The following is a 21397-nucleotide window of genomic DNA, read 5'->3' as shown; positions in this document are numbered from 1 at the left end:
GTGACTTTTTTGGGCACAGAATCAAGCTGTTGGGACTTTGCTGAGAGCTGAATTTGGGCCCTTGTTGTTATTACGTCCAAAGAGCTTCTTAATTTTTGTTTTAATTACTTTTGTCTTACACATCCAGAAGGATAGGAAATGAGTTCTATTAATACATTGAGAATGCAGTGATCATTAAAGAATAAAGAAAGGATTATAGTAGTCTGGTGCAGTCCTCCCACATGGAACCCCGAAACCTAATTGTAGCCCTTGAGGGTTTGAGCATTGCCCTGCTTAATGATAATTTGTGTCACTGCTCCAAAAAGGAAGTGGCTGTTAGGGCAGGAAAAAAGCTCTGATGAACAGCAGGAGAGATTAAATTAACATGAATGGGAAGAAGCCCCATATGTGATCCCGGGATCCATTAAGAGAGGTATTTCCAGGAGAAAGAGGGAAGTATTAATACCATTGTACAAAACGCTGATGAGTTTTGAACAATCTCATCTGTATAATTCTCATCACTTACCTTCAAGGAAAACAAAGTCAAGCTGAAGCAGGTGCTGGAAAGGACAGCAGGGTGATGGGGGCGGACGACTGGAGAGCCTGCCTGACAAGTGGGGACATCTCTATTCTGTGTATTGAAGTACGGCAAAGAAAGCCTTGAGCTAGCACCTGCCCAAGCTAGTACATCCAGATGGTGCACTCAAATGTGGAAATAGCAGCATCAGTGTGGCCCTGAACCTCAACTGAAGTACCCTGCAATGCAGCAGTGCTTGTTTGCTCAGGTGAAATGCTGTGCTGAAGCACCTTTACAGCTTTCTTCAACTCAGGCTGGCTTCTGTGGAGGCCAGCTTGTACAGCTTTTTTCCTTGGGTTGTGGCACATCCTAAAAGATCTTGCTGAACCTACTCGAGTCAAGACTGAATGGATATAATTTCTCTCTTTCTGAGGAAAGAAGCGCATACTGAACTGTGTGCACACAGGTTATGGGAAGGGTAAGTGAAGGAGGGAGAGTGGGAAGGAGCTAGTTAAATCTGGGGCAAGGATAAATGTACTTTAAGTGGTCGTGAACACAGAAGGAGCCCTAACTGGCAAACGAGCAGTTCTGCAGCGGCTTTATATTAAAAGTATCGAACCTGGTTCTTAGCTGATGTTTGTTACCTGTCACATTTCCTGGGTAAGTCCATGTCCCCTGTAAGTGCCAGAGTGCTCAGTAAATCTCCTGAGGCCAAGAATTCACAGAGTCTTCTGGGCTGGATAGTGAGGTCTAACTCACATCCATTCATTTTGTCACCTAAACACAAATATCATTTAACTCTTTTTTAAACATGTTTTATAAGTAGACCTCAATGCAGCCTAGAAAGAATATTGGAATCTCAGAGGTAAGGGAAATATTTTCACCAGGAGGCACGGAGAAGTGAAATGACAGAGCTGTGGTTGCACAGTAGACTGGGGACAAAAAGAATCCAAATTTCTCATGTTTCAGTTACAAGGGGTCAGTTGAAACCAGTGACTGATTTACACTGACTGGCATCTGAGAGGGTGAATAAGGCCCCCCCCTTGGGTTCCTTTTAAAGACGTCTTTACCCAGTACAGATGTGCAGCCACTTCTGGGTGAGAACTCAGAGGTGACAACTAACTTACAACCTCCTGCAAAGCCTAGACATTGGAAGTAAAGATTTGGCTAGAATGACAGGATGTTTTGTAGACCAAGATCCAATCACCAGATTGTGTTTCTTTGATAGGAAGTTTGCTCTGGTGTTTCTGGAAAAAAGTCCTGTGTGAAATTCCTTAAGCTTCACTGACTGTACCAATACTTGATGTTGCCTTGGCTGATGTCTGCTGATGCGCTGAGATCTGTGCTGGAGCACTGGTTCGGTATGAACTAAATATCTCCTCTTTGAGTAGGAACTGGACTCCTGTCTCCCAAGTTCTCACTAGTTCTGCATCTGATCTTAATTCATTTGTCATGGGTCTCAACAAGAGCACTACACGTATGGAATATGGTAGCTCCTTAGCTGTGGCAGGAGCTACCCCTGCACAAAGGGCCTTTAGTACAACGTGGCAAAGAACTGAAGCTCAACTACAAAGATCTTTGTATGTATGTGTAGGGCAAGGCCCACAAGGTGAGCCAGCCACTGTTGTGCTGATGTGCACAGGGCAATGATCAGTCTTTGGGGGGCAGGACCCTTCTGAGGTCGGTGTGAAGGTACGCTGAATTTATGCACTGTATGCTTAAGCACGATGCCAAAGGCAGCCTCTGTGCATCTGTTTGTTTCACTCTTCAAGGCAATTTATACGGACTAGAAGAGACAGAGACACTGGAGGTTAAATATTCAGGATGGGGATTTAGCTGCGTGGATCCTTTCAAGGTTAATGGAAGTTGTACCACTAAGTCCCTTCATGTCACTCTGAATAGTCAGTAACCCTTGTACTGTATGCCTTGACAGGAATTTTGTCATAAACAGGAGCAGCACCAGAAATAAAAATTGTCTGATGAGCCAAATGAACTGGTCATTTGAAGGACAGCAAGTTCTGTTGAAGTTGCTATCATGTTCAGAAACTGAGACATACAAAGAGTTAAGGAAGAGATTCGGATTTTGTAAGAAGTGACTTCTGTTTTCCTATTTGAAATCCTTTTGAGCCTTATGATGCATCGGTTTTCAGTATCATCCCCATGAAGACGTCATCAAATTCTCATCCTGTTATGTTCCAAATATCTCCTGAGAAATTTGAGCCACCTTATCTACACTGAGAGCTAAGCACGTTGAGCACTTGGCACAAACTGGGCTGTAGAGAAAAGGAAGCCAAGCTATGGCTTTAACCCAGAGGTAGTACTCTGAGGTCCTGGACATGATATGTCTCTGTAATATCTGGGTGTAAACTATTCTGAAACAAGTAATGTTGCACACTGGGCTGTTAGGTTTCTTTCTGGTGTACCACAGCAGAAAACTGCAGGCAGGGAAAACCCGCCTTTCATGCAATACCTAGTATCTCACAGGGATGCAGTGAAGTTGCAGAGACCCTCTCCTGGGCAGACGTGAATCCTCCAACAGCAGAGCAGCTATAACCTCCAGGAAATGCTTCACATCATAAAACTCTCACCATTTCAAAAGTGGCGTTTGAAGTCACTTTTTCTAGCAAGTCCGGTCATCTGTGACAAGATAAGGGTTAAAAAGCCTTTCTACCACTAGGAGAAAACAGTAGATTATCAGCCTTTATCCTTCTCAGAAACACCCAGGACACAGGTCAGCTGAACCTTTATGTGAGTCAGGACTCATTTTCTCTAATATAATCATATGTTAGGTGATGGATTCAAAGAAAATTGCCCAGTACTTGCAGGGTTAAATCACTAATAATGATGTTAGTAGTGATCCGGCTGGTGAAGTATAATTCCCCTGAGATCACTTTCTCCAAGAAAGGCAGCTGTGTGCTGTGGTGCTTTTTGTGAGGAAGGCATTATACCCCGGTTTCATGTGGATTAGGTGATCACTTTCACATCTAACCCTTTTTCGACACTTAAAGTTCATATCAGTGAGGTGATAGGAGAGTGACATTCACTGATGTGTGGCCATCTTTTGTCTTTATTTGTCTTCATTACCAGGTTTTGGTAACCTTGGAGAAACAAGTTACAGCAACCATCAGCCCAGGCGACAAATTTGCAAGCAGGCCAGGGTGCAGGCGGGAGGATCTGATCTGAGGTGAGTCCCTGTTCCTCCCGAGTAATGCACCTTCACAGACTTCACTCTTCAGGATGATTTGGTGTAGCAAAAAGGTGTGAAACAGGGAAATCCAGACCCAGGTAATTCAGCTCACGTTTAAAAGGAGGTTTTGCTTGTTGATTAGGTAATCCTTCTCTAGGAAATGCACGGCACCAACTGCTTTTCATGCTAGATTAGTGCTCCTGTGGTCAATTTGCTTTTACTAATGTCAGGGCCCCACGGAGCAGGTTCATCTGTCGCATAGCAACTGCTTCAGCAGCAGTGGAGGTAGCCATGCATAAAAGATTACACATGATGGCAGGGCACAAGTGTGAAGATTTTCAAAATTAGATACAATCTCAGCATGAATATGAACTGCAGAATTGACATGGAAGGATTTTTTTCAAGTCATCAAGTTTCCATATTTATCAGAAAAAGTGGTTTAACTGCAGTGCATGTAAAACCAAGGAAATGCAGAGGGCAGTAATTTAGAGAAAGCAGCAAACAAGCCAGCGTCTGTATACAAATAAATGTAAACAGAAAGCCCCACACAGCTTCTGCCAACTGTGAGGCCGCCTTTAGTTTCATGCTACAGATGCCCTCAGGAGCGGAGACTATCTACAGTATTTTATGTACATTTCAAAAGGTCACCCTCTAAAATGTCCCACAGTCACTGGTAAGAGTGGGTGAGATAACTCGCGTGGCTTCATTTACAGCGGACTTCAGAGCGACCCGTAAAGCTCCCACACCCTGCTCCACCCACGCTGGGACTCTGCCTCCCTTCCTGCCTTGTTCAGAGAGCACGGACATTTCCAGCTTTTTTCTGTCTGCTTTAGGTCTGGCTTCTGCTTTGTCTCACAGTCCAGCTTTCTTGGACACTTCTTTTCAAACTACATGCAATCTTTTCTCTTAATAGATGGACATAGAGAGAGAGAGAGAGATTGATCGATTAGTTATTTTAGAAGCGGTATGTCAAGGACTGTGTTTTGTTGCTAACAGAGGTTTTTCTTCTGTCTCTAAAGTAGAGCAAAAGTGAGAATTTGAAGATCTTTGTATTTGAAGTGCCCTGCTAATTTGACAGACCACTTTTGCAGGGAAGGTTTGTTTTTGTTTTGTACTCTTCTGTATTCCCTCTTACAGAGAGGACAAAAGACTCGGCTCACGCTGCAGAGCGCTGTGGCTGATCCTTTTGTATGCAAGACCAGCAGACTTGCCTGAAACAGGAACCTTGGAGGTAAATCAGGCTAATGAAGCAGCTCAGAGAGGCAATGTGCATTATTTTGTATCCCACAATGATTTTAAAGTCAACACACATGCAGTACAGAGTATTTTGAAGCCTAAGATACCTGTAGGAGATCCAAGAGAAGGCGGTTCATCTAGTCTCCTCAGTGCTTTCATTTAACTGATAGCAATTAGCTCTCTTTTCATAGTGAGAAATACAGGAACCATTTCACTCTCTGGATAAATTTTATCTAGGCAAGAAATTATGTTATGACAGTTGCTATCCGTGATGCTAAAATGCTTTTATTAGGACAATTACAGCTCTTTTTACTCTAGGCTGAAAGAGAAAGTGAAAAGCTAGCTTTGCTAGAGAGAAGGCACTTTGTTAGGATGGCCTTTTGCTGCAAAAAGATCAGAGTTTTCTGGATTAATCTTTGGATTATATAGATTTTCCAAGGATAAGACAGCTAAGTCATCCTCCGTCTCTAAGGAAGACAGCATTGTAGCTGCTTTGGCTAATCTAAGACAACAGCTTTTCCCTTGGAGGGTGTCAGTAATCCAAAAGATTGGTAGATAAAATAATTGAAGTTCTCAGGGGTTAAGTTTAGAGACTGCAGCCATTTTTGCAAGAGCAGCAGCTTATTAAACTGACAAAGCCAGACTTCAGTACCCACTGGCCCTCGCTTAGCTGCCATCACAGTGTTATCTCCTCAGCTTGTGTTTGGGGCATTTTGAGGGGAAGGGAAGAGAGGAGGAAAAAAAATTAGGGCATCATATCAGCCAAAATTCTTCCTTGCCATGAGTAAGGCTCATAATACTGTACAGTTCTGCTGTATTTACCAACCTGAGATGTCAAAGCACACTCTAGGCTGTAATGGTGATGGTTATCCTGCTCTACACAATGGGAATGCTTTACTAACCCTCTTTGTAAGCAGGAAACTGAGGCACAGAGTGTTTAGCTGATGTTTCTCATCATGCTATATATTTGTGGCACAGGAAGGAGTAGAGTCCCAAAACCTCATTTCCCATTTTATACTTTAATGAGCAACCTCATGTTCTCTTGGGCCCAATGCAGGACCTCAGAGTCCAGTAGTTGGTACCATGCCTTAGCTTGTGCCTGAAGCCTGGCACACCACATAAAGCACACACAGCCCACAGAGCCAAGGGCTCTCCATCCCTCCCTGCATCAGAAGCTTTCTGAGTGAACATGCTCAGCCTTGTGAGCCACAGCAACGTCTCACGTTATGTCTCCAGTTCTGAAAACTCCCCTTGTGTGCTTCTCCAGAAGGCATGGAGCAATTGGGCTGGGGAATAGAAAACTGTTATTAAATCAATGCTTTATTCAGGTTTGGTCCTGTGAAAGATGAAAGAGGGAGGCTCTCCCAGGGGCCTCCCAACCAAGAGTCTTTTTGTGTTTGAAGAGCCCCATCATTAGCCTCCACTGTTTGCAGATATCTGACATATTCAGGCAACGTTTCTGATAAAACACATAGAATAATTTTCAGCCTCTCCTTACATGATATTGCCAAGGGCTCATTTTCTATCTTGCACTTAGCCTGCCAGCTTTATAAGACCAGCCCTAGCTTTACTCAGAGCACGTTTGGCAACTCCTATTTTTCAAGCAGTCAAGTTCATCCCTGTCAGAGTGTGAGCAGAAACATGCTGCCATTTTTCTGGAGCTATTAATAGGAGACAAATCATCTTCCTTCTCTCATAGGAAAGCTAAAGTAAGGATAGCAGTCATGTCTTTCTGTCTAGATGTATTGAAGGTCATAATAATTATGTTTCCACAATAAAAAACAATTGCTTATCAAATGTATATGCATTTTACAAACCCCCACATATGTACAAGTTTAGTACTTATAGTATGGATGGATTCTTTTGTTCCTTTTTAAACTGTCCTTTATTATTTTTTAAAAAACACACACAAAGAAGAAAAATAAGAACAGTTTGACTAATACATGGATTTATGCTGTCCAGCCCTGCCTCTAACAACAATCAATGCCGGTTCCTGCGGGAGAAGGTGCAGTTCTAGAGCTGTGGCATAGTGGTGCCAGTCATACTTTCTTAATAGACTTGGTAGGAGAAGCTTGGTGCAGGTTCTGAAGAAAGGTATTTCAAAACGTTTTTTTTTTTTAAATTAAAAAATATATATTTACTGCTATCACCTTGCATATGCTATCTACTGCAGTACATTTTCAGAGCCTTTTGTCCTTAATGGAGCACAAGCATATTCACAAAGAGCTGAGTAGGACTAAGCTGCTTTTTACATTTTCTTTTTTCATAAACACTTCTTTTTTTTAATGTAAACAGTCCTGATATCTGCAATTTCTTTACCCCTTCAACTTATGTTTCCACTCAGGAAAACCAAACCATTTTATGTTAAATTAAATAAAAATAAAAAATCAATAGATTGGGTATGGCATAGAGAATAATGTTAATGTTTTTTCCAGTATTTGTGGCTACTCCTGAATATCAGTGATTTTATACTTCAGCAAAACTGTATGCAACTACTAGATTCTTTAGCTGAAATCTGGATGGCTCCAATGGAGTTAATTTTGATTTTAATATCCTCATCTGTTCTTAAATATCTACTGGTATACCATAATCTCTTTTCTGTCTAATACATATTTTTATATTTTTACATTTTGTTCTACATTTTTTAAAAGTCTGACTCTAGTAAGAGCAATACATGAAGCTACAGCCTTTTCCTTACAAATATTTCAGATCTGATAATATGATCACTGAATTCAAATTGTGCAGCAAATTGTGCTTTACTGATCATCCTGGTTCATTTTTTTGAAACAAAGTCCGTGAGAATTATGACCCTGTTGATTCATTCATACAGGTAGTAAGTATATAAAGCCACTAGGTTCTGAAAGAGACCGAACTAATTAGAAAGTACATTTTCACTATTGATCTTTTCCCCAATTAATGCTAAAGTAATGCTAAAGGTATAAAACTTGGTCATTCTATTTGATACATCTATTGTCTGGATATGTATTTACATGTTTATCTTCTGCTCTGGACATCTAATTATACACCTAAGTCTCTTTCTTGTTCTTTCCTCCACTGTTCTCCTTCCCCTTTTCCATCCTATTTACATCACTGCTGTGGAATCCATCACTTTTTTTCCAGCTTTTTTTGCTATATAGCTGAATTTCAATGATTTACACAAGTCTATATTATTTTGGAAAATAAATATCATTCTTTTTTAGGTTTCTTAATGCAAAAAATATAATTCAGACTTACACTGTATAAAATTTATGTCAGTACAGAGAAAAATAGTCTCCACATTATTTTTTAATTGATAATAACGTTTTATTGCTGGAAGGAACAATCAGCCTTTCCATTTTCTCTTACTTTGTTTTCCTCATTATACCTTTGCAGATTAATAGTATTTTGCTATCACATACTTTCACCTGAGATTTGATGCTCCCATTCCACTGTATATCCAGTCCGACAATTAGCATTTGCTAATTAAAAACATCATATTTCACTGTTAATAGCCACTGTATCCTCTTCCTTTCTTTGTGCAGGTACAGTTTATTTTTCTTAGTCTGCATTGTTTAAGTACCATGTCAGGACTGTCTCAATGCAGATTCACAGCCTTCATCCATCAGTGACAACCTGAACTGTTTGTTCATCGAAAATTTTTGCTTAACTCCCAGATTCCTGAATGACTATAAGTGAGCTTGAACTCTTTACCTTTCCTCATCATCTCTCTCACTTCACCCTGGGGACTTAAATCTTGTCTTCAATGTCATCTACCTTGTCTAAAGACTGGCCCCCTCTCCTCTGTAGTTTGTGTTCCTTCTCTGTGTTCATGAAATCCAGTATTCATTTTATAATTGAGAAGCATCGTGGTAATGGTTGCCAAAAAGCTACCTAGCACTGGGATTCAAGCCTAGTTAGATGTGAGGCTGCCAGTAGAGACAATGGAAAGAGAAATGCATCTCTAGAGAGCAATTAATTTTACCTGTCTCAGGCACATGACTTAGCATAGGCACAAACCGCTGCTTTGGCAGTATCTTTTCCTCTCTCTGGTGACTGCAGTGGGAGCTGAAGTGACTACCTTAAAGTCAGTGCCCTGCCTCACCTTGGCCAGCTAAAGCTAAATGAGATGAATCCCACCCTCAGGTTCAGGACAAGGCATCCAAAGATGATGCTGAACATGTTACCTCATAAATTGGCAAGAAACTAGGTGCTCCATTTGGGAACCAGATATTTAGCCATTATGTAGGTACAACAAGATGCAGGCAGCCCCATTTCTGACTGGAGATGATCTGGACAGAGCAATTTCTACTCATCCAGAAGATTTTTGCTAGTGAGGGAGTTTGCTGCTGATGCTGTAGATAGTCAAGCCTTCAGCTCCCACCAGTTACATCAGGTTATTCAAAGTCTGTACCTACATGTTGGCTCACACATCTGTACTCCAGTTTCCACATGCTGGCAACTCCTGCAGCTACCTTGTGTACCACAGTGACCTGTGAGAATAGTGTATGGAATCTTGCATCCCCTATTTCTGGTCTGTCAGGAAACTTCAAATTGATCTTCAAGCTTAATTTTATAATAACCCATAGGTAGTTTAAATATTTCAGTCAGTTCACCTCCTAATCACCTTTCCTTGAGGCTAAATAATTCCCATTTCATCATTCTCTCAGCTACTATGTTAGCTTCTCCAGTACATTAATCATTTTGGTTGCCCTCTGCTGTGCTTTCTCCATTTTATCTACATCTGTCTTCCACTCTTATGACCAAAATTGGACATTATATTCCAAATTTGGTCTATCACCACAGGGTCTTATAAAGCAAAAATGTAATTTTATTGGCTCTGTTACAGATATACCTCTTTCTTAATGTATACTAGCATATTACAAACCTTCACTACTGCTGCCTGTCGAAGTGAGAGTGGTTGAGTTGGATCAGTCAATTACACCCAGGGCATTTTCATCTCTCATGTTAACTACCTCATTACCAACTTACTTATTTTAGTCTTAGTGCATCTCTGTTAATATCAGCATTATTTACTATGTGGATACTAGTATTGTGTGAACAGGAGAGAACAGGAAGACATTACAAAATGAAGTGAGGATACCAGCACTAATCGGTGAAATTTTTCTTGAAAACTTGGATGGTTACATTGGGAGTTGTATTTTCTCTTCTGCTTATTATATTACATTTCCTTTATACCCGTCATCTATCTATTAGTGCCAGCAAAGCTATTCTATAAACAGCTATATCCTTCAGAGTTCCAATGATCAGCCCTACTTTAGTGTCATTTGTATTATTTGTAAATACAGAGAAAAACCCTAAAAGGGACAGTCTGAGGATTGCACAATACAGTGAATGCTGCAAAAACTGACTAAATTGCTGTGATACTCTGATTTTCTCAGAGACACAGCCTCATCTTTTTCCTAAAAAAAACAAAACAAAACAAAAAACACACAAAAAAACAACAAACCAAACCAAAAATAACGAAAGCAAAATACTCCCAAAACAAACAAGCAAAACCAACAACCACCTTCCCTCTCCTCCCCCCCCAAATCAAGGAATAATCCAAAATTAAATAATAAAATTCTGTTCAGGAAAAAAATATGTATGATCCTATTTTCTGGGCAAAGCTAGGATTTTTTTTTCTCCAATAATTTGTCCTATAATCTTCCTAGGATTTCATGCAACCTTATATTTAGAAAGATTTAGAATTATGAGCCTTATCATAAATCAAGAAAAAGCCTCCTTTGGATCAGTGTCTTGTGCATTTTTAGTAACAGAATAAAGCAAGAGAATCATGCTATAATAATATAGAGGAGGATGGGTATAGCATACCATTTTCTTTTAAATTTTTTATTATTTCAGTGACAGATGGTTCCAGTAGTTAGAGTATCAGTTTGGGACATAGGAAATTTGAGTTCAATTTCAGTTCGATTGAGGTCAGTCTCAGGGCAAGTCATGTAATTTGTCTTTGCCTCAGTTTCTCACTGATGAGCAATTCTCTGTAAATGCTGGATGCACTGGATACTGTGGTCATAGAGACTATATATAAAGGTCTCAAGAGAAGCAGCAAAACATCTTAACCCCATTTTACTGGAAGCAAAGACAATGCCTTTATGCAGCACCTAGACTTAGAGAAAAGGTAGAGGACTTGGTCATTAGCCCTGGTGGGTTTCTGATTGGTTTTGAATGTGCTGGGGGGAAGTACAGAGGTGTGGAACAGCCACACATTGGTCAATTAGTTTGCCTTCTGCAGTTAATGTTAAGGAAAATGTGACATCCAGATTTCTCAGGAATCTTTGGAAACAATTATGGCCAGAATATATAGCCCAGATTTAAAAGGGCTAAAAATGTGGGCCAGAATTCACAGAATATCTGAAGAAATATCCCCTGTGCACTGAGAACAAAACTACTACTAAGATTACTGGAAAAAATATGGCTTTCATCTTGAAATGTTGCAGGTTGTTTGGATAATTTGGTTACTTAAAGAAGTTGGGAAAATTCATGAGAAAAAATATCCTGGAACATTTAAGATTTTGTACTGTCCATCCAAGGCCTTCTTCTGCCCCCTTATGCTGTTCAAACTGCAAATACTACTTTTATTTTGAAACAGGTACCAACATGGTGTCACTATGAACTGTTTTTAATGCATGGTATTAAAGTTATGGACCAATTGATGCAATATGGTGCTTAACCACATTCACTTTAGAAGATACCTGATGATTCCTGAAATTCTTTCTGACCAGAATATTAGCTAATATTTCAATAGATGTGAACTCAAAAAATGGATGCAACTGATTAGACCTCTGAACAAGAAATGGCCATTTACTCCAGATGATGACTAGACTCCAGTGTGTAGACTGAATACCTATGTTGGTATATATTTTTTTGACCAGAAGGCAATCAGAGGTAGGATTTTCAAACAGAACTTGTACTGGCATAATCTATTTAGCTGGGATTTAAGGATTAAAAAAAAAGAGTAAGAGAATGACTTGGATGACTATGATGTAAATAAGATTAGATAATGAATCATTTCCTAATGCGTTGAGAAAATAAGATTAGTCTGTTCCTGGTCATGTGAACAGCTTTTCATTGATGACCAAATCCCAGCCACTGAAAATAAGCCTTTGCCTGTCCTCATCTCTTACATTGTATCAGGAATATGTCCTTAGAGATGATAATTTTAGGCATCAAGGGTGAATACTGTAGTTTTGTGTGATTGCAGGATATAAGATGACAAAGAACTGGTGATCCACAGCTTACTGCAATTTCTGTTGCTCAATATGTTTCATTAAGGTTAGTTTATGAAGGTTAGAAGCAAGCTGAGACCATAAAAATAATGGAGTTCTGCTACCAGTTTCAATGCAGCCAGAATTTACTTGGGAGATTTCATGTTGTGTCTGTCCACCATAAGAGGAGCTGGACATGAACTATTTGTTATGTGATAACAAATAATGGTCCTGGAAAACAGCACTGATGTTAGTCATCAACTAAACCTGGAGAGCAGAAACAGCAAATGCTTTATTCATTGAACCTCCATTTTTTATCCTTTTCTGGTTTCAGCTGTCATTAAACCTTTTCTACCAAAGTAGTTTTAAATTACCACATTAATTTCAAAATCAAGCTAAGTTCCTTAGTAAGTGAACCATTTTCATCAGTATCTGAAAGAATTCATTATTAAGTTGATTCACTAAGAGCTCTCAACTTACTACATCAAAAGAACAGCACACTTTTCACAATTCAATATGTTCTTAGTGAGGAGGTTCAAAATAGTTGTTGAGCTGCTATTGAGGATTCATGTAAAACATTGTAAAAGCATTGCTTTTTTTTTTTTTTTCCCGGTAGTAATTTTTCTTCCCAAATATAGATATGGGACTAATATGCCATGGGAGATGCATCTCCAACTGCCGTAAACCAGTATAGCTCCATTGACCTCATCCAAGCTACTCTAAGTCATAGAGATCTGACCTATTAAAAATCTTTATTTCTGCTTCTGCATTTTTATATCCTAGTCAATCTTCAGTGATGGGAAAGGCTGAGATGAAGGAGTGGATCAATGTGAGAACAACTGTTAAAATTTTAACTGTTTTCATTGGTAGAAATAATGTGTAAATGCAAGGTGTATAAAACATAACACAGTGGGGTCTGTTTACAAGATGAGCTTTTATGTACTACCATGACAAAAATAATACACTCACTTTTCCCATCTAGCAGCAACAGGGAATAAAGATGTAAAAATAATTGTCCAGGGGAGAAAGAAAAGAGAAAGAGTTCAGGCAATCGTTCACCCAAATCCCTGAAGGCTAAGGTGACATGTTTGCATCAACCATCTTTTGTTGATTACTTTATTACTTTTATTTGTAATGGAGTTTTGGTTGTACTTTGAATAAACTGTATTTGGCAAAACCAAAAGTATATTCTACTGTGAAAACAGGCAAACCTTAATGTTGTCTTGTTGGGTAAGTGAAATGAAGCAATTCCTTCCAAGGTGGTTGGTGTTACCCACAGCTTTATTCATTGACTGTCTTGTTTACTTTAACCAAAAGATAGAAAATTGTGCTCAGATTTAGTTTTCAGGGAGATGTGATTTTATGTTTGACATGGCAAAGTGATTTCACCAAAATAAAATCATCGTCCTGCCTGCCTCACCTGTACTCTAATAGAGCTTTACTATTTGCACATGGGAATAGTGGTCCTGGAGATATCCTAGAGGCTAAGGGCTGTAAAAATATTGGTTTAGACCTTCGTATATCCTTTTTCATACTGTTTTTAGTGAGGAACTACTGCTTGTTCCAGTCTTTATTGGTACCATGTTCCATATGAATCATTCCTTTGCTTCTGAAAAATACAGCTTAGGGGAAGTTCGTAAGAGAAGAGTTTTGGAGTTTTTCACTCCTACAGAAATTCCTCTCCTGAACATTTTCATGGAAAGCGATGTTTGGGTTCAGCAACTCCAAAAGCAGATCAATATCTACAAAAGCAATAAAACACCTCAACAGAAGAACAGCAAGTGCAAAAGTGCAATTCAAGAGTGATTTGCCCCTGACAGGAGAGCCTAGAGCAATAGAAATCTTGCTGAGGCACAGTGAATCACAATGGCACAATATCGCACACCCGACACTGACAGAGCACAAAGGACCAGAGAATCGTAGATAAGAATCATGGAATTGCTGAATTGGAAGGGACTCACAAGGATCGAGTCCAAATCGTGGCTCCACACAGGACCACCCCAAAACCAACCCATCTGTCTGAGAGCAGTGTCCAAACGCTTCTTGAGCTCTGACAGGCTCAGTGCTGTGACCACTGCCCTGGGGAGCCTGTCCCAGTGCCCAACCATCCTCTGGGTGAAGAACCTTTTCCTAACACCCAGCCTGACCCTCCCCTGTCCCAGCTCCATGCCGTTCCCTCGGGTCCTGTCGCTGTCCCCAGAGAGCAGAGCTCAGCGCCTGCCCTCTGCTCCCCCTGTGAGGGAGCTGCAGGCCGCCATGAGGCCTCCCCTCATGAGGGAGCTGCGGGCCACCATGAGGCCTCCCCTCAGCCTGCTCTGCTCAGGGCTGAACAAACCAAGAGACCTCAGCCACTCCTGGTACGTCTTGCCCTTCACCATCTTTGTAGCCCTCATTTGGACACCGTCTAATAGTTTTATGCCCTTTTTTATACTGTGGTGCCCAAAACTGCACAGACCACTTGAAGTGAGGCCGTACCAGTGCAGAGCAGAGTGGGACAATCATTTCCCTTGACCAGCTAGCAGTGCTGTGCCTCATGCACCCCAGGATATGTTTGGTCCTTTTGGCTTCCAGGGCACACTGTTGACTCATATTCAGCCTGATGTCTACTAAAACCTCCAAATCTCTTTCTACAGGGCTGTTCTTCAGCCTCTAGTCCCCCAGTCTGTCCCCAGAGAATAGGGTACAGAGTATGATAAAAGGCCTGATTTGCAAAGAGGAGCCAGTTCTAGAGCTATAAATACCTTGCCAAAAGAAGTGTTAAGATCAAATGAATCACATACATTGTATGTTTTCTTTAGGGTAATCATTACTCACATTCACCAGAGCAGCATTGCACACTGACAAAAGGGAGGCAGTGAAGGCAAGTGTCATGGAAAGAGATGATACTTCACCTAGCTGACCCCTGGATCACCAGCATAACTAAGAATGTATTTTACTTTCTAGAAGAACAAATTGTTGTAACTGTCCTAATTGTCTTCAACGTTATACAACAAAAACTTCTAGCTGGTATCTAGTTCTCCCTGACATCAGCAGTACACAGGAGTCTCAATGTTGAAAACTTTTCCAGTGACATAATAATTCACTTTCAGATAGGATATCTATATGCAAGCAGTGTATCAATGTGTTAATACTCTGTGGAAGAGAACACTCTGGGGAATATGTTTAACTACTTGATGCCTCTGGGTGCATCACATATCATTTGGGTGTCTTGTGTGTTCTGGCAGTGGGATATAAACTTATAAAACATTTCATCTGCGAAAGCACTTTGCTACTTAGCCTCCGTGATTCACTGAAGGGAAATGTGCTAAGGATGCTACAAGCAGTGGTGTCTGAGTCCCCTTGTAAAGAAGCTACCAAAGAACTTGGGTTGTTCAGGCTGTAAAGGTGAGTTGTTCTTCACAGCACTTCCTTGGGGAGAAGTCACATTGTGCAGCAGGTACACAGATATTGCTACAATATATATTTGTGATTATCCAGAGTTAGATTGGTGTGGCTGATTTAGGGATTCATCAAAATGAGCTTGTACCTTCCATAAAGGTTAACTTTGACTTGTACAAAGTGCATTAAAGATGAACAGTGTTCAGTATTATGCTCTTCAGAATTTTACAGTGAATGAGCTACATGTCATTGATTATTTACAGAGCACTCTACACCATAATAATTCCAGAGTAATATCAAGATATATGTATTCTGAAGCTTGTTGGAATGGAAAAAATGTTGCCAGTGATATTTTGTAAAATAAGTATAGTATAAAGGTCATTGTGAGGAGGTGTACAATTACAGGATATCTTGGCCATGAAATTCAGTTGAAATAAGTTCAGAAATTATTAATCTGTCCTTAGAGTGAAATGATGCATTGGCAAATCTGCTGTGAACTGATTTTCACTTAGGTTTTTGTTTTAAGTGGAAAACTGAAGGGAAGAGAAACCCCAGCTGCACAAAGATTTTCGATTTCACCATGTTCCCACAGAAGAACTGCAGTTTTGACAGGGCTTCAGCTTCAACTGGCAGCACGTCCCATAAGAGATTTTTTCCTCTCCTTTCTTATACAAAGACAGTGTTTAGTATTGTATCTCTGTGTGTTTGCCTGGAGCAATCTAAGGTACTATGGCTTTTCTAATAGCAATTCACATTTGATTTTCATATTATGGCTGTTCAAGGTTTCCAGTAGTGTTTTAGTTTTAATTTGACAGAAATTAATAAGTATAAGGAGAAAGATATCATACATCAGCACGGTACAGCATATTGTCACACTTCCTAATTCGTTAGACAATAAGAATAATCTACCACTTCCAATTTAGACTCAGTAAAATAAACACATGTATATTAATGATTTAAAAATATTTCTGTTCAGTCAAGCATGTCTTCTTTATGCAGAATAGCATCAGATCAATAATTAGTTTCCATGCATTTTAATAACAAGAGTTTTTGCTTAAGATTGTTTTTCATAATTTTGCATTTATGTTTGACAAGTTCAGGAACTTGTCTTATTTGAAAGAGAAAATATTAATGCAGAAATTACGTCTCATTGTATTATTGCTTGCCAAATCTAATATGTAAATACCCAGTAGAACTCATGCTTATGTTAATGGGGAGAGGATCATAGAAATCTTGTAGACAGAGTCTATTTGTCCCACTTTGTTCCACACATTAGTATTCTCTATGGTACTTAATTATTCAGCGTTTTAATTTTAAATTAAAAATAAATACTGTACATGAATGATAATTTGAGTGAAATGATAGGAAAACATTGTCACAATGAAATATAAGTTCCTTTATGGTCTGTTTCTAGTCAAAAAAAGTTTCACAAAGAACTACTCCTTCTATTTCCTAAATTTGTGCTATCATTACAGATCTAAAGAATACGTATCAGTGACTGGTTATAATGTGGAAAAGAAAGCCAGCTGAAATTGTTGTATAGCCAAAGGCATAGTGAACTTATTATTTAATGCTGGATTTATTACTTCTGTGCACCTTTAGTGGAGTATGAGGATTGTCACCTTTAGTTAGAAAATTCATGCCTGGCATAAGAAATAGTTTTTATATATGGATTTTCTTTTGTCCTAGTGGATTCTCAAAATAATTCATTAATAACAATTGTATAGATGACAATTTTGCTAAGATTTGGCTCACTGACTGCTTTGACTGTACTTGTTGGGCATTGTGGAGTACTGTAATACCACTCTGAAATGAGAGGAAGCTTGTATCTCCCACACAGAAATGCAGAAACGGCTGCAGAAGTGACCTTCCTCTCTCTCTCTATATATTTTTTTCCATTTTCACTAAACACAGTAGTTGACAACAGAAATAATTTTCTATGAAAAACAAAATGTTGTTGATATGTGGAAGACCTAAAAGAGTGGCTCCTTTAATTTGGTAGCAGGATGGAGAAGCTTGTGCATGTGAATAAGGAGCCAGAAGCAGCTTCCTTCTAATGTACTTCTGACGTGTTGGCTTGATCCAGTGGGAACTGATGCTGCTCACTACCATAAGGTTGTTGCACCAATACAACCCTCCTAATTATCCCATTTTTGCAATTTCATTGACTGAAATACAACATGATCTCAGTCACAAACTCCTTCTCATTTTCCATACCTATACAACGAGAGAAGCAGAGCCTTTTCCATCTCTGTTTAAAAGAATCTCATTGTAGAAATAAGCCTAGAACTGGGAGGGACTTTCTGGGTCACTGTCATTATTTCAAAAAGTTCAGCTGTAACTTTAGAAGATAAACACAGGTGCTGGTTCATTTTCAGAGTTATTACATGCTTATTCTAGAAAGCCACACTCATGCTTAGGTGACAGTAGTTACATAGCCACCACACAGAGCTACAAGTAATGATCTGTAGATTAAGCCTCTTGTTTCTTTCCTTCCTCAGACTGCTAACCTAGACTCATTTGTAAGGACTAATAGCAAGCCCTATTTCACAGCTCCGTTATTTCCCTTTCTCACTCCCAGGTACCTGATGTCACTAGCAGGCTCCACCTGCTAGTGCTTCATGACCAAGGACTTCTGTCTTTCTCAGCCCAGTACTGTGGTAGTTATGCTGAAAAGCTCTCTGCCTTCCTTTTGATTATGTGTGAAGATAGTTTTCTTTGCTCTCTTTAAATTAGGAGCCATCTCTTCCTCTCCATGAGAGCATTTTACTTTGCAGTAGTTGGTGCTTCTTGCTTTCCCCCCAAGCTTGGACCTGCCGTAACTTGGACCTCGACTGAGCTGTTGTTGAGTTGCTTTCCACCTCATTCCGCTTAACATGTTTCACTTTTACCACATTTTAAAACTCACCAGCTTGTTAGCAGCTTTTGTGTTCATTGCACTTATTTTGTGGAGTTTGGAAGAGGCCTTCAGCTCTAGCAATACATAAACCATGTAAAATTACACATTGTTATTGATAACAGAGTTCAAGTAAAAGTCTGATTGTTGCTTTGTTAATTCACAATGGAAACAGGCAGGAAGTTCAATCCCCTGTTGTTACTGGTGCTCAAATCATATAATCCTGTACATTTATATTAAGCTCCATTTTACAAGCAGTTGGATTTTATTTCCCCACTACTCTTACTGGAAGGTTGTTCTGGAACGTCTCTGCTCTTCTGATTAGAAACCTTCTAATATCTAGCCTAAATTTATCCCATTTATACTTTTTGCTTTAGTGGCAACATTGACCTGCAGCACAGAATTTTGTTCTTTCTAAGGTGTTTCTAATGTTAAACTGTTCATTGCCTGCAGTCAGTTCCCCTCTCTTCCTCGATTTCCCCCCTCATCCCTCCTGTCCCTGTAGTTCTTTGCACCTGTTTGAGTTTTTCATTCTTGAATCAGAGGAGCAGAATTATTCATAATATTTGTGAGGAGGTGATCTGAGTTCCTTGTGCCATGGTGTTAGTTCTTTGCATTTGGAAATACCTTCCTGGATATATCCCGAAGCTGCAATTGTCTTGTTGACAAGTGCATTGCAATGACACCTCACAGTATCCACAGTCATGGGGGAGCATGGGCTGGTAAATTCAGCAGCTACTCTGAGTAAGCTGGGCAGATGCTGGTTACGTGTGAAGGGTAGGGATGTGAATATTTTTTGTAATAAATCAACACTTATCTTTTCACTTTGAAAAAGTATCTGTCAGTTCTAATTGGTAAATTTTAATAGTTTGTAGGCTATAATTTAATAATGAAGGGCTGGGAATTCTAAATGAAACAGAAGATGAGAATCAAAGCAAAATCCATGACAGAAGAAAAAAGTTATTGCTGAAACTTGCATTATCCAAGCAGTATTTTGTAGTTTAAAAACATTCTGTTCATTATACATGGCCTTCTGGTTATCTGAATAAAGGTTCCACTTTCTGAGCCAATGAACAAAACAAACAGGTTTATTTGAAATGTCGAGGCAGGGGATAATGTATTATTTTTTGCCATCTTGCTAATAGAAACAAGATATTTATCAGTATAGGAAAGCCACATTTCTTCACCTAGAGAATACTTCAATAAAGAAAGGGATAAGTCACTTACCTTAGTAACATATTCCTGTTAACTGGAGCAGCAAATCAATACCACAGGACCAGGGATACAGGACATTAATAATCTTTTCTACGTGTTAAGACAGGAATAGCCTTTTAGTGGTACCAAAGCAGGGATATTGCTGTGTACTACTTGTAAGATACTTAAAATTATGATTGGAGCTTTATTTAATATGTTAATTAATATCTACTGTGCAGATAATCTACAATCTAAATTTCCAAGGGGGTAGGACTTCGGTTAAAGTTTTTAAATGAGTTAAATACATCATATTGACATCAGTTGACCACACGCATGAGGCTGGAAGGGTGAACTTGGTTTTGACTTGGCAGCTATATCTTGATTACATCATGAAATAAATCTTTTATCCCATAAGTTTGAATTCCTGTATAAGAAACATGGGTATGATGCTTATCTTCCAATAGGTACTAACAGTTATAGTCAGACATCATCTGTGTGTATGAAATTGAATTACACAGGTATTCCAGTATACGATATAAATATGAAAATGCTACACCAAGATAATATAGCTAAAGGTGACTTTATTGTGACACCAATACTCATATAGAAACTAGTGGAGGAGATAATTGTGAATAGCTGTTCCATATAGTCTGTGACACTACAGAGCACAACAGCCACAGTCCTACTTTTTACATAGAATTTGGAGTTTAGACCCTGATTTGTCACAGCATTTAATCCTCAATTTAACATGTGAGTTCAGTGGTGGATTTGCATTTAAGTAGAAGCTTAAGTCAAGTGCTTTTCCCTCTAGTACAGGTGCAATAGGATGCTTTTTTCATATATAGTCCAGAAAAGTGAGTGGCAAATGATATGTTACCTCAGAGCATATCTAATATATACCCAATATCAGGAATAGAATGAATTAGTCTTATGAATAGCTATATTGGAAATACATTAGTTTTCATATGAAACGAGATCTGTACTGCAATTAAGACCACTTGAAAGTTTTTAGGTCTAGCCTTTTTTGCGATACAAATAAACTGGGAATTCATGGGATCTGAAAACCTGTAAAGCTCCAGAACTTTGCACCTTTCTGAGGATGACTGGAAAAAGGGCTTTGCAAATGCGCAGCCTCATGGTTTAACTTGAATCTTTGACAAGTGGATATTTTAAAGTGTTGTTTTTCCTTCAGTCAACCCCATAATATACTTTTATGTTCAAAGCCTTACAAAATCAAAATTGCTATGGAGAAGGGGATGGATTGCCATATCCCTTCTGCAGTTTCAATTAAAAGGCCTGATCATCAAATGAACTCACTCTTCGGGCTTTGCAGCAGGTCCTGAATTGTCATTCACTTGCTAATTATACAGTCTGTGGTGCTGGTGATTAGGGAGAAGAAAATAAAGGCTGAGTTTGACTGCAGATCTGAAAGTGAGCTTTCAAAGGTGACAATTAGAGAAACCCTCTTTTGACTTGCAAAGTTGATACAGAGTCAGAGAAAGATTAAATCTGGATCCAGTAGCTTTGTTTTGATTGAGGGACATTTCCAGCTGCAGCTACACTTTGCATGGTTACATTTTTGCCCAATCAATATGCATAGCGGGTGGGCCATGCAGAATCCGCGATATCAACTGCTTACAGGGTTAGAAGTTAGCTTTCCAATCAGACATGCATGTTAGGCTTCAGTAAATCTACTGTACTGAATCTGTGAAGCAACACTTTCAAATATAAGGCACTATTGAAGTCAGTAAGTATAAAGAAATTGCGTTATACCGTATAATGGGTAATAACAAATTTTGGCAATG

General features: G+C 39.2%; 1 long non-coding RNA gene across 1 annotated transcript in view; it reads left to right on the top strand.

Annotated features, from left to right (window-relative positions):
* LOC106033032 (uncharacterized) overlaps positions 1–21397 on the top strand; it is a 160591-nt gene that overhangs the window by 118801 nt on the left and 20393 nt on the right. Inside the window, exon 4 of the long non-coding RNA XR_001205155.3 lies at positions 3584–3680. This is a non-coding gene — a long non-coding RNA (uncharacterized lncRNA). The remainder of the gene's footprint in view (positions 1–3583; positions 3681–21397) is intronic.

The sequence above is a fragment of the Anser cygnoides genome, chromosome 8, assembly GCF_040182565.1.
Source record: "Anser cygnoides isolate HZ-2024a breed goose chromosome 8, Taihu_goose_T2T_genome, whole genome shotgun sequence".
NCBI lineage: Eukaryota > Metazoa > Chordata > Aves > Anseriformes > Anatidae > Anser > Anser cygnoides.
Note: the sequence above shows the minus strand (reverse complement) of the source record. Positions and strands in the feature narration are given on the sequence as shown.